Raw genomic sequence first — 12,428 nt, forward strand, 5'->3', positions numbered from 1 at the left:
TTGCTGGTCTGGTGTGAATAATGTAACATGCGGACAAAGGAATTATTTCGCATAGCAAGACGATAAGAGAGTTCATGAGGAGGCAGATCACTAAACGTGTGCTCTACTGTAGCATCAGCAGACTTATTTTCATGGGAAACTGGAAAACACAAATAACATGCATAACTTGTGCAGGTAATCATAAGGCTGAGATATAGCAGAAAACATAAAATAATAGTGCAATTTTTAGAGTTCTCACTAACTCTCTCTCTGTGGGGGTCTATTATATACATGTCAGAAACCGGTCTAACCGTTTCACCTAGGGGAGGACTTAGACAATCAAACTGGCTGACTTATTTTACTAGACCTTAATTTTAGCTTATACTCCTGCTGCGGAGTTTTTTCTAACAGGGAGGAATCTGTATCATTGTCTTTTGCGGGACAGTCCTTGAGAATAGTACTTTGGCAGTCTTTAAAATCCTCGGAAATGTTCTTGGAAACAGTCTTTAGTCCGTAAAACCTTTTCACATGAGACAGGTGGACCCAGCCTTTCCTGCCTTCCAGCTTGACGGCAGTACGGGTGGCCAGGAGGACCTGCTTGGGTTCCTTCCAGCGGGGCTCCAGCGGACTTGAACGATCAAAATTCCGGACAAGAACCATGCATCCGGGAACGATTTCATGCGGTGCCACCTTGGTATTGTCTGGAAATGCGGCGGCAACCTGTGAACGACAAGAGTGTAGGGCAGACATCAAGGAAGCTAGGTAATCTGTCAGCATATTACTTGAAACATCTGTAATACTTCGGGGTCTAGGTGTACCCCACATGTTAGGGGGGCGGCCGAATACGACCTCGTACGGGGACAGACCTGATCTGGAATGTGCGACCATGCGCATATAAAACAAAGCGACTGGCAGAGCTACCAGCCAGTCCACACCTTTCTCTTTACATACTTTTGCAATTCGAATTTTCAGGGTCTGATTATGTCTCTCTACGAGACCGGCTGCTTCAGGATGGCGTACACAATGGAACTTCCACTGGTACCCTAACAAAAGGGAGATGTGTTTCATGAGCTCAGATGAGAATGGCTGGCCGTTGTCTGAATATACGACCCTAGGGAGTCCGTAACGGGGGAAAAATTCACGAACCAACTGCTTGGCAGTGGTCGCGGCTGTGTAATCTGGAACTGGATATGCCTCTGTCCATCTAGACAAAGCGCATACAACTACAAGGACATACTTGAAACCTCGACATCGCTCCATCTGAATATAATCCATTTGGAGGACTTCAAAAGGGTGGTCAGGAGGCTGGAATCCACCTTGTTCCACCGGGACACATTTACCTGGATTAAACTGGCAACATATCATACAGGTACGGACCTTCTGCTTGGCTGCAGCTCGTAAATGCTTGTTGAACCAAATGTTCTGGATACTGTCTAACATAGCTTTTTCTCCTAAATGTGCTGGACTATGTGCGGTATTGATAATGACTTGAACCATAGAGTCGGGGAGAAACCATGTGGCTTTTCCTTTCGTCACCCATCCCTGATCTGTCTGGACCCCTCCTTGTTCGGACCATTTCTTGATTTCATCGGGAGTAGCATGCAACTGGATATCTATGACATCTTGAGTGGGGTCTTTAACTGTCATACAGGTAGTCGGATCTGGAGTATGTGTCTGTGTCGGATTAACTGAGATATCTAGAGTCTGTGCTGTAAGCTTGGCTGTGCGATCTGCTAGATCATTACCTTGAGAAATAGTGTCAGTAACTTTCGTATGTGCTTTGCATTTCATGATAGCAATAGATGTCGGTAAGTGTATGGCATCTAACAGAGCTTGAATAAGGAGACCATGCTGAATCTTGGTTCCATGAGAAGTCATGAAACCTCTCTCCTGCCAGAGCACTCCGAAGTCGTGTACATCTCCAAATGCGTAACGTGAATCTGTGTATATGTTAACTTTCTGGTTCTTAGCATATATGCAGGCTTGAGTCAGAGCAACTAGCTCTGCTGCTTGAGCGGACAGAGTGTCAATACGGTGTGTTTCAATAACTTCGGTATCAGTAGTCACTGCATATGCGGCTACTAGTTCTCCTGTACTTGTTCTCATACATGAACCATCCACATAAAGTGTCAGGTCGGGATCTGGTAATGGAATATCTGTCAGATCTTGTCTCGGCTTAGTCATAGTGTTAACTACTTCCACACAGTCGTGTGTGGCAGGATTCGAATTAACTGACGGTAACAGTGTAGCAGGATTTAGAACGTTGCAGCGTCTGATTTCTATGTGTGGCTGGAACAGTGTCAATTCATAACCTGTTAAACATGCAATTGTCAAGTGCTGAGTCTGTGTTCGGTTTAAAAGAACTTCCACGGAGTGTGGAACTTGTACTGTCAAGGAATGACCTAATACTATGGAATCACTTTGTCTGATAGCTAGTGCTGTGGCTGCAACTGACTTGAGGCACGCAGGCAGAGCCTGGGCTACAGGATCTAGTGTGCTCGAAAAATAAGCACAAGGCTTGTATTGTCCTGCTTGATCTTGTGTGAGAACAGATAATGCTGTACCTTCACGTTCTGTGACAAAAAGTGTAAAAGGCTTACTGTAGTTCGGTGTAGCTAGAACTGGAGCTTGGCATAAGGCTTTCTTTAACTCATTAAAACTAAGTGTATGTTCAGATGTCCAAGGGAGGACAGTCGATACGGCTGCCTCCTGTGTCGTTAACTGTATCAGTGGCTTGGCTAGAAATGCATACTGAGGAATCCATTGTCTGCAGTAAGAAGTGAGGCCGATAAAAGCACGCACCTCCTTCTGTGTCTTGGGCTGAGGAAGACTCGCTATTAACTGGATACGGTCAGGTGTCAACTGCCTACCCCTCTTGGACAGTAAGTGGCCTAAATAGATCACTTGCTGGACACAGAATTGAAGCTTCGAAGGGGACACCTTGTGCCCCATTTCGGCTAGGAAATACAGAACTGTAAGTGACGCTCGCTCGCAAGCACGTTCAGAACGGGCTGTGATCAGTAGATCATCGACATACTGGAGCAGGGCAGTGTCAGTTGGCATGTGAATGTTATCTAGTTGTCTCTTAAGTGCTTGACTGTAAATACTAGGACTTTCTGTGAAACCTTGAGGAGCTCGTGTGAACATATAGCTCCTTCCATTTAAACAAAATCCGAAAAGAAACTGGCTGTCTGGATGAATGGGGACACTGAAAAATGCGTTCTTGAGATCTATGACTGTGAAAAATGAGGCTTCAGAATCAATGGCTGTCAATAGGGAAGAGATATCTGGGACAACTGGGTACTGGGGAATAATACATTTATTGAGTTCTCGAAGGTCAATCACTAATCGATATACTGGGGGTGCATTTGGATCAGTACGTTTCATGACTGGAATGATCGGAGAATTACATACATTGGAGTCAGTTTCTACAACTACTCCTTGAGCGATGAGCTCGTCAATAATTTTGGATAAGGCTGTTACAGCCTCAGGTGGCAATCTGTACTGTCTGATTCGTGGTAACACTACACCTGGCTTGAGAGTCACACGATGGGGTGTGATTTGCATATAACCTACATCAGTTGGACCTTGTGCCCATAGATGCTGGGGGACATTTAACAATCTTGGATCAAAATCACGTAATACATAGTGACCCTTGAAATCACGCAAGAACAGTCGTATTCCTTCTGGGGAGCAGCAAATAACTGCACCTAATTGTTTCAGGGTCTTAATGCCTAACAGATTTTCTGGACATGACTTCGTAAGTAATAGATCAGTAGTACGGGACAATGGACCTACTTCTAGAGTAACTGGCTTTGATATCTCGTTTACAATAGGCTTTCCTGAAAATCCAAGGGAAACATTTCTAGAGCCTGAGAGCGGAGCCCCTGGAACCTCGTCGTGACTAATGGTGGTCCTACTTGCCCCTGTATCAATCAGAAACTTTCTGTCTTTCCCTAATACTTGACTGTGAACATAGGGACCCTCTTGATCTACAGGTATCTCGATGAGAGGCAAGCCTACCTCCCTCTCTAGGCTGTTTCATGAGTACTGCTGGTACTCTGGGTACTCGGACTGTGCATACTGATACATCTGCTGTGTAACATGCTGTGTTGCAGCTATAGGCTGCGGTACTGTAACTGTCTGCGGTGCATTCTGTGGCTGAGAAGTCTGTGAAACTTGTTCTTGTCTAGGCGGACGTGGTCTTTCTTTAGTCTTACCGGTAGCTATGTTGTGTTTCAGAACTGCACACTCGTTTATATAGTGACCTGGCTGTTTACAATAATTACATGTCCCTTTAACGGGAGCAGCAGGATGACTGGCTTGATTCGTACCCCTCTTCTGACTGTCTTGAGGAACAGATTGTGCAACTAATACTTTCATTTTCGTGTCTTTCATACGTTTCCTTTCATGATCTTGCTCTTCTCTGATTCTATTCTGGTGATACTGAAGCATCTGTAACATTTGGGACGGGGTATTAGCTTGCCAGGTACTTTCGACTTTCAAAACTCGATTCTTAACTTGTGGACTTGAATTCTCGACTAGTTTAGTAACAAAAAGATGAGGGTATGACTCACTACTTGTCTTGAGGCCACTGTTAATACTAAAGCATTTCTCAAATCTAGAATAAAAATCACTAATGTCTTCGTCTTGTTTCTGTTTACAGGCTGAGATTGCATCCCAGTCTTCCTTTTTAGTGGCTAATAATCTTGGCAAAACTTGAATTAACAGTTCTGGTAATTCTTTACATTTCTCTCCTAGACCGGTACCTGGTACTCGTATCTTATCTTCAGCTTCTAGAACTGCCCAATCGATCTTTTTCTCTCCCACCTCCCATTCTTTTTCCTTGAGTTTCTCGTATACCCCTGCGGGCAACAGGACCTTTAACATTTTAATTATATCTGGATACGTGTATTCTCCCATACGGAGCATGTCTTTTAATTCTCGGTGGAACCCTGCTGGATCTTTGTCATGACAGGGAATTAATTTCTTCATCTCTAAGAGTTCCATCTTTGTAATCGGAGTGTAAACAAACACTCGTTGCATTTCTCCATCCGCTGTCCTAACTGGGTGTACTTCTCGTAACGGATTCTGTCTATCTATGTAAAACGGTTTACTTTCTGGAGGTGAGACATGGACAAAATGCGGGTTCAAAAACGTTCTATATCTGTGGCGCTGTTCTAGAATAACACTAATTAAATCGGTACCTAGACCTTTCCATCTATACTGGAGTAACTCGTTCAGGACATCGTGTAACGGACCTGGATCGGAATGCTGACCCTCATACAGAGTAATGAGGTGCTGGATCATATACATACCCACCAGTCGCTGCTCGGCTGGGGGCAGTTTCAGAAACATTTGAGCCACTATTTCATCTGGAAAAGTGGTAGAATCAGTAATCCATCGGACTGCTGATCGGGCTAGTTCTTGTTCATGCATAGTACTTAACTCACTGTAACCGATTCGTGATTTCAGAATGTGATCGGTAGCTTGAAATACTTGTTCTAGAGAACCTTGTTCTGGTGCTGGATGAGGAACAGTTTTCTTGTAGTCTAGACGTGAATGTCGGTCGGAAAGTCTAGTTCTACCTACGTACGCTATTCTAGTGGGATTCTCGTCGTCTACCTCTTCAGTAGAAGAGTCATTTTCTTTCTCGCTGACTAGTGCTTCTTTGCGCTTCTCGTGCAACCTTATTATTTCTTTACGAATTTTCTTGTACATACTCTCTATACTACTGATGGTTCTGTGCTTACCCTCGGCTATATTATCACTCCACCTTGTCAGGATTCTCATTTCGGCCGGATCTTTAGTCGGGGAATCTTGTTCTCTTATTAAACAATTAATCAGAAACTTTAATATCATGAGCTGGATCTCAGCTTTCCTTTGAGACATGGCTTCGCCAATACTTTCTGGATCATCCCCTGTACGGATGAAACGATATATTCTGTCTAGATCTTCTTTCATATTCGGTAGGGTGTCCAAATACCCGGTCACCCGTCTTACACGTATGGAATATATAACCGTACTATCATCACCTGTGACTGGATCATAGCGGCATTCAGTAAGAGCTCGTCGGATTTCTGCAACGGACTTATATTTGGGCGTACGCTGTAACCCACGTTCATGTAACTCGACTAACGTTACACGTTGGTGTGGTGGCGGGGTACCAGGAGGACCTCCTCCTGCGGCCCCTGAACTAGAATCATCGACTGATACTCTTCGTGCTGGCGCGGCGGGAAATTGTAATGTAGACTGGACCGGGGGTACCGTAGCAGGTACTGCAAAAGGTGCCCCGGTGTCTGGAGGAGCAGGATTTACATTATTTACAGGAGCTGGCGGAACAGGATTTGCATATTCTGGGACTGTGTCGTCCAAATAGGACGAGATAAAAATATCAGCTGCGGTCGGTTTGTGACGTAGCTTGATCGGAACTAATGGTGGCGGGAAATTACTGGATGCCTCCGGGGTTGCTTTTGGCAAGCCCTCGGCAAGAAGAGGGTACATACCCTTAATAAGGGCATTCCTCTGTCTGTCTGACTGTTCCGTTTTAACTCGTTCACCTATCTCGATTAGTTCCCTTTCTTGGGCTCGTTCTAAGGATTCTCTACTTAGTTCTGACTTTCTGATTTCTTTTTCGGTTCTTTTATGAGATTCTTTGCGCCATAACTCGATGGCATCTTTCTGTGACTGTCTGGCTTTCTTTTTCCATACTGCTTCTTCTACTCGCATGATGCACTCGGCATCCCACGTACCTGATATGGGCCATCTATACTTTTCTTCTAACTCTTTGGTGTACTCCACCCATAAATCTAGATATAATATGGCACTTATGCCATGCTTTTGATACATAAAGTGACCTGGACTGTCCCTAGGCGGGACAGGAACTGCTGCTTCTAACAGACCTTTTCTGGTTTTTAACTGACGTAATTTAGAAAACAAGGGCATGACTGAACTGTAATCTAGACACAGTACAATACACAATGAACACGATAATTACACCACTTTCATACCACGACATTAAAATACATGAATGACATTTTAAAGTAACAGTCTTGGCAAAATACTACCTGGAATACTGAAAACAGAATACATAAATTTTTCTCGAGAACAGAACTGACTAGAACAGAAACTAGATGCACTGCTAAAACAGTACGAAACTTACCGGTCTCATAAAGAGACACGTCAGGACCCGCATCCACCGAAGTGGACACTTCGTTTTGGGTCTGTGTACCACCAAAACCCACGGACCAGAGTCGATTAGATTGACCCTGTCTAGATACTACCCCAGCAACGGTACTCACCGGGCAGCAAGAACGGAAAGCCTCGGACTGGACTGGACTGCTTCGACGCCGGACGGACGAACTTCGGACTTCAGTTACGGGTGGGCCTCCGGATACCTCGGACCTTGAACTCTCGGCTTGGGCTCTGGTCGGGACTCGCCGCGTTCCTCCACCGCCTCGTCTGGATGCTGGACCGCCACCTCCGTCTCCTCCGTGGGCCTGAGGGATACTTGAAGCAGAAATATCTGCACGTGCACGGTATGGTTCCGTCACGGCTGCAGAGGGTCAGGGGGCCGGCGTGGCTTCACCGGCGCGTGGGGAAAGGGCATGTCCCTATTCGGGCGCCATTATGTGGTATATAAATAAATAATACCGGATCTAGGTTTGACTGGACATAGCAATAACAGATAGCTCAATAAATAAGAGTCAAGATTCGAGGTAGTAGGAGTTTGCAGGTTTAATACAGCATAAAGGACAGGAACAGGACAACCTGCACGGGAACAGGATGGCAGGGCCCTGCAGGGGGGACAGGATCAAGGGAATCGGCGTAAGGGAATAAAGGAAAGGATAACATTTAATAACAGTGCACAAGCATATATACTAAAACAGTTGCATTACAGTGAATACAGTGGGTGTGGTCAATAGCAGTCGCGAAAGATAAGGGTGAAAGTAGGTGTAACAGGAGGCGTATACATAGACATGTGATGTAAACGTAACAGAATATGTCATAAATGGGGCGGAAACATGGAGGGGGCTACCTAAGGAGCCGGGACCTCTAACCTAGTGGTGCGCGCAAACTGACAATGACGTGTTACTAGGAGAAGCTGGGGGCTATGAACTCTGCGCTAGGAGTAGAGACTGAAGTCTGGAGAGTCAGGGCGACATGTACCTAAACCCTATCTAGTATCTAATGTTTAGAGAACATGTTGATATAAACTAAGAGTCAGGAGGGGAGAGGCTAACAGACTCTAAGACTGGAGCATGCATTATTCTACATGTAGTGCGTGTTGAGGAATATTAAATGACCATTAAATGCAGTATTTCTCCTACATGGAGACGTAAAGGCTAGACAATGACGGAAACTATTGATGCGATTCAGTAGCTTAGGAATGCAGAGAAGGAGAGCTGGACTGATAACTAGAATCATAACATACTCTTGGCAGACTCGTAGGCAGAGCCAGGCTGAGCCGGGCACTGTGAGGCAGGAAGTAAGTGAAGGGTCAGGAATACAGGTGGGGGCTGTATCGCTCCTCAGCGAGGGTTCAGGAGACAGGAGCTGAATCTGGTGTCCGGGCCCTTTTGAGGCCTAGAAACGGGGACTTTTCAATGAAATAACGTGCACACTGAGAAACGTGGCAACGTGACTTTACATAGGCCTAATACTCGTAGCTTTCACGAGAACTGGAAACTAGCATACTAGAGATGGACACAACTGTAATTGCGTCTTTAATCGAACATGGGGAATACATATGCATATTAATCATGCACACATAACATAAGATGGGGGACACGTAGGGACACAGAACATGGCAAAATTTACTTTTCCACATTGTAATGAACTCATCATTTTTTTTTTGCAGAGTTTTATATAGCGCGAACTAGACCCGAATAAGGTATCAGAGCGCATTACATATTTTTCCAGTTACGTTACGACACACTTTCATTTTTTAGGCACGGGAAGATTAAGTGATTTGCCCAGAATCACAGGAAGGTTTTGGCGTCGTTACCGAGACTCGAACCCAGATCCCAAGGTCCGAGGTCGAGCGCCCTAGCCGTTAGGCCAACTCCTCATTCAATTATCAGCGCAGACTAATTGATTCCACAAAGATTGTTGCCTAGGGCGGCACCAGTGCTAAAGCCAGCCCTGTTCCCACTTCACTGAAAACTCTCCCTGTGCCTTCTGAAGGGCTCTGTTCACTGTCTCTGCTTCTGAGCTCTTCAGCCCAAACTATGTGCACGTTTACAGCCTCTTTTCTCTCTATCGCTGACTTCCAGCTCCTAATCTATCGCTTCTCTCACCAATGGTCAGCAATGCAAACCTCTCCACCTACGGAAACGTTCCTCCTCATGACACAACTTCCTGGGTTGGCCTCAAAATCTGGCAGAGTTTTCATTATGGCCAGTGTTGTCTGGGGTTTGGCTTCTGTGAGAGCATATTAGATATTCAGCATCAAGCATGTCAACATAGGCCTAATACCAGGATCCTAGTAGGCAAGCACATCGATAAGTAAAGCCGGATGCAGCGCTTCTGATGTGAATTACCTAATCCCGCAGCGACACAACGCTAAACTCCACACCCTCACATACCCAAAGTATCCTCTTACATAGGCTGACCAACTGGCTTGGGTGCACATTCAGGACGTGAGGCTGAAAATTGAGAACAAAGGGTCATAAGCCAGGATAAAAATTGTGGCCAGAAGGTCAAAATTCAGGACAAAAATTCGGGACAAAATGTTGATTTTACAGACACATCAGAGAAGGTCACTCGTGAGTATGTAAGTAAACAAACAACAAACATAAGTACAAGTCAAAATAAGTTTATGATACGTTGAGACAATAGTGCACTTCGCGGTTTTTCAGTATGCGTGCAGCTTTGAGCAACTGTGCAAGTCTTTTTGTGGTATCTCATATGATCATAATCTATTTATACGGCTACTGGACTGGGTTACCCAGCCTGATATTTTGTTCACAGTTCATGGTCCTGAGCAGGCATGTTTGGTGGGAGAAGTGCTCAGGAAGATCTGCTCCCGATGGACTTTGTTACTGGCTTCGCATATCTGAGCGCCATTGTGAGATGTAAAGCAGCATCCAAAGAATGTAGCTTATTTGGACCCCCTGAGTGTGGCTCCCTGTTTGGAAAAAGAGGAGGCATCATTAATTAGGGACCATATAACTTATTGTTTGGATTGCAATAAGGGTTTTTCAATGCCATGGCCGGCATTTGTCAATAAATCGTTTAAGGAGATTGGATTAAAGGAGATTTTTATTGATAGGGCACTCTGTGCTTCGAGTGACAGAAAGCAAGTACAAGTGGGCTCAGTTACAAGTGGGCAGGGAAAATGTTGAACGCTTGAAAATATCTATTGCTAGCTACTTACACATAAATCCTGAAATGTCTTCTACCTGTTATTTATGGAATATTAGAGGACACTGGGTGCGTTCATTGTTGATTCGCTTCAGAGCTGTAATGAATACATATTTGCTTTGCTTTCCGTTTGGATATCAGCAAAAATTAGAAAGCAAAGTTTCCCCATGCAATACATTTTCTAGCCAATCAATGCTTAATTTTCTAGATTTACACCAAGAGGTTTTTATTTCCTTTGAAGATTAAGGAATTTAAGGTATTGTGTTCAGGCCTACTGCCATCTTCAGCAAATTTCAGATGAAGAGACCTGTTTATGTGTAAATGTATTTCTTCGCGCAGCTGCGCAATCTCAAGGCACTATGGGCCAGATGCATCAAAGGGGTTTGCCCATTCTGTGTCTATGGGAAAATGTGTTGTCCCTAAGTACTTTGAGTAACCGTGCCACCTATGATGCTTTTTATAGTTTTAGGATCTGGTTTTAGTTCTGTGTGGGAACAATATGTTTTATATAATTTATTGTGTACCTTCAAATGTATTTGGTAGCACTACATTAATTGGTTTTGTATATTTTATGATTATGCTCAGTCATTTTACAAGTATTTTTAAGATTGTGTATGGTTCACTCGTTTATGAACCAAATACAGTTTATATTGATTGATTGATTGTTAGTATTTAAGTAAGTAAATACACAACCAGCTTAAGTGCAAGTCAAAATAAGTTTATATTAGGTTGAGACAATCTTGCACTTCATGGTTTCTTGGTATGCACGCAGCTTTGAGCAACTGTGCAGGTCTTTTTGTGGTATTTCATATGATCATAATCTAATTATATGGTTACCGCACTGGGTTGCCTAGTATAATATTGTGTTCATGTTTCATGGTCTTGAGCAGGCATTTTTGGTGAGAGAAGTGGTCGGAAGATCTGCTCGGATGGACTTTGTTACTAGCATCTCATATCCGAGTGCCTTTGTGAGATGTAAAGCCTCACACAGAATGTAGCTAGTTGGGACCTGCTGTGCTGGACTAGAGTGCAATCCTCTGGGTGGCCAGCTTTATGTGTCAGATACCTCCAGGTATCCCATGTCTGTTTAGCTCGGGAAAACTGGTTTAGGGACTAGGACAGTACTAAGTTATGGATAAAACACATAGCAGGCAGGTCTTGTGTGAGGGTAAAAGCATGAAGCAGGAAAAGAGAGTTATTAACCAGCCTGCATTAGTTATAATTGGCTGCAGACTGCTGACTGTTATGGTACTATTGTGAGCCAGAACAGTTAGAGAGGAGTCGACATTACTGTATAAAGCCCTGGGTAGCCATTTATCAGCCCTCCTTATTTGACCTGTATATGGAAAATAGTATACTGATTCGGCTGTTTCATTTTTGTGAGCTGTAAATTGCAGATTCTCATTTATGCACAGAAATGGGCTACAGACTAGAAGTTGTATGCGTTGTTGAGGCATTATTGTAGGTCAGAAGAGGGGAACTGTCTTTTACATACAAGACATTTTCCATTTAAATGCCAGCAAAATACCAACATGCAGTTTTACTTGATAAAACTAAATAGCGCACAAACAATAATCTGTGGGAATGTGGTTTCAGCAAATATGTATCATTTGACCATCACCAAGTAAAGTGCCTTGATTGTTTTGATCCTATTAAAACTCTGTTTTAAGCTGCTAGAAATGGGGGTCTCTAGTTGCCAATGGTTTGTACCTTTGTCCAAGTAGGGACCCTGCTTCCTAGTGAGGGTAAGGGGGATACACTTCTAAAATAGCCCCTGCTCACCTCCTTGGTAGCTTGATAATAGCAGACAGGCTTATCTCAGAGGACGTGTGTAAAGCATTTGTGCACACACAGAAATACAGTGAAAACACTACAAATGGACACCGCACTAGTTTAGAAAAACAAGTAATCTTTTTCTAAAACAAACAAGACCAACATTGCAGAAATCCACAATACAGTAATCAAAATGTAATCTTCAGAAGGTAGAGACAGTTCTGTCCATAGCAAGCTATAGATGCAACACTTTCAACACAAAGTAACTTGGATGCATCACAATCATAAACAAAAGCAGCCGCAGGGAAGGT

Source organism: Lissotriton helveticus, chromosome 8 (genome assembly GCF_964261635.1).
Source record: "Lissotriton helveticus chromosome 8, aLisHel1.1, whole genome shotgun sequence".
Lineage (NCBI taxonomy): Eukaryota > Metazoa > Chordata > Amphibia > Caudata > Salamandridae > Lissotriton > Lissotriton helveticus.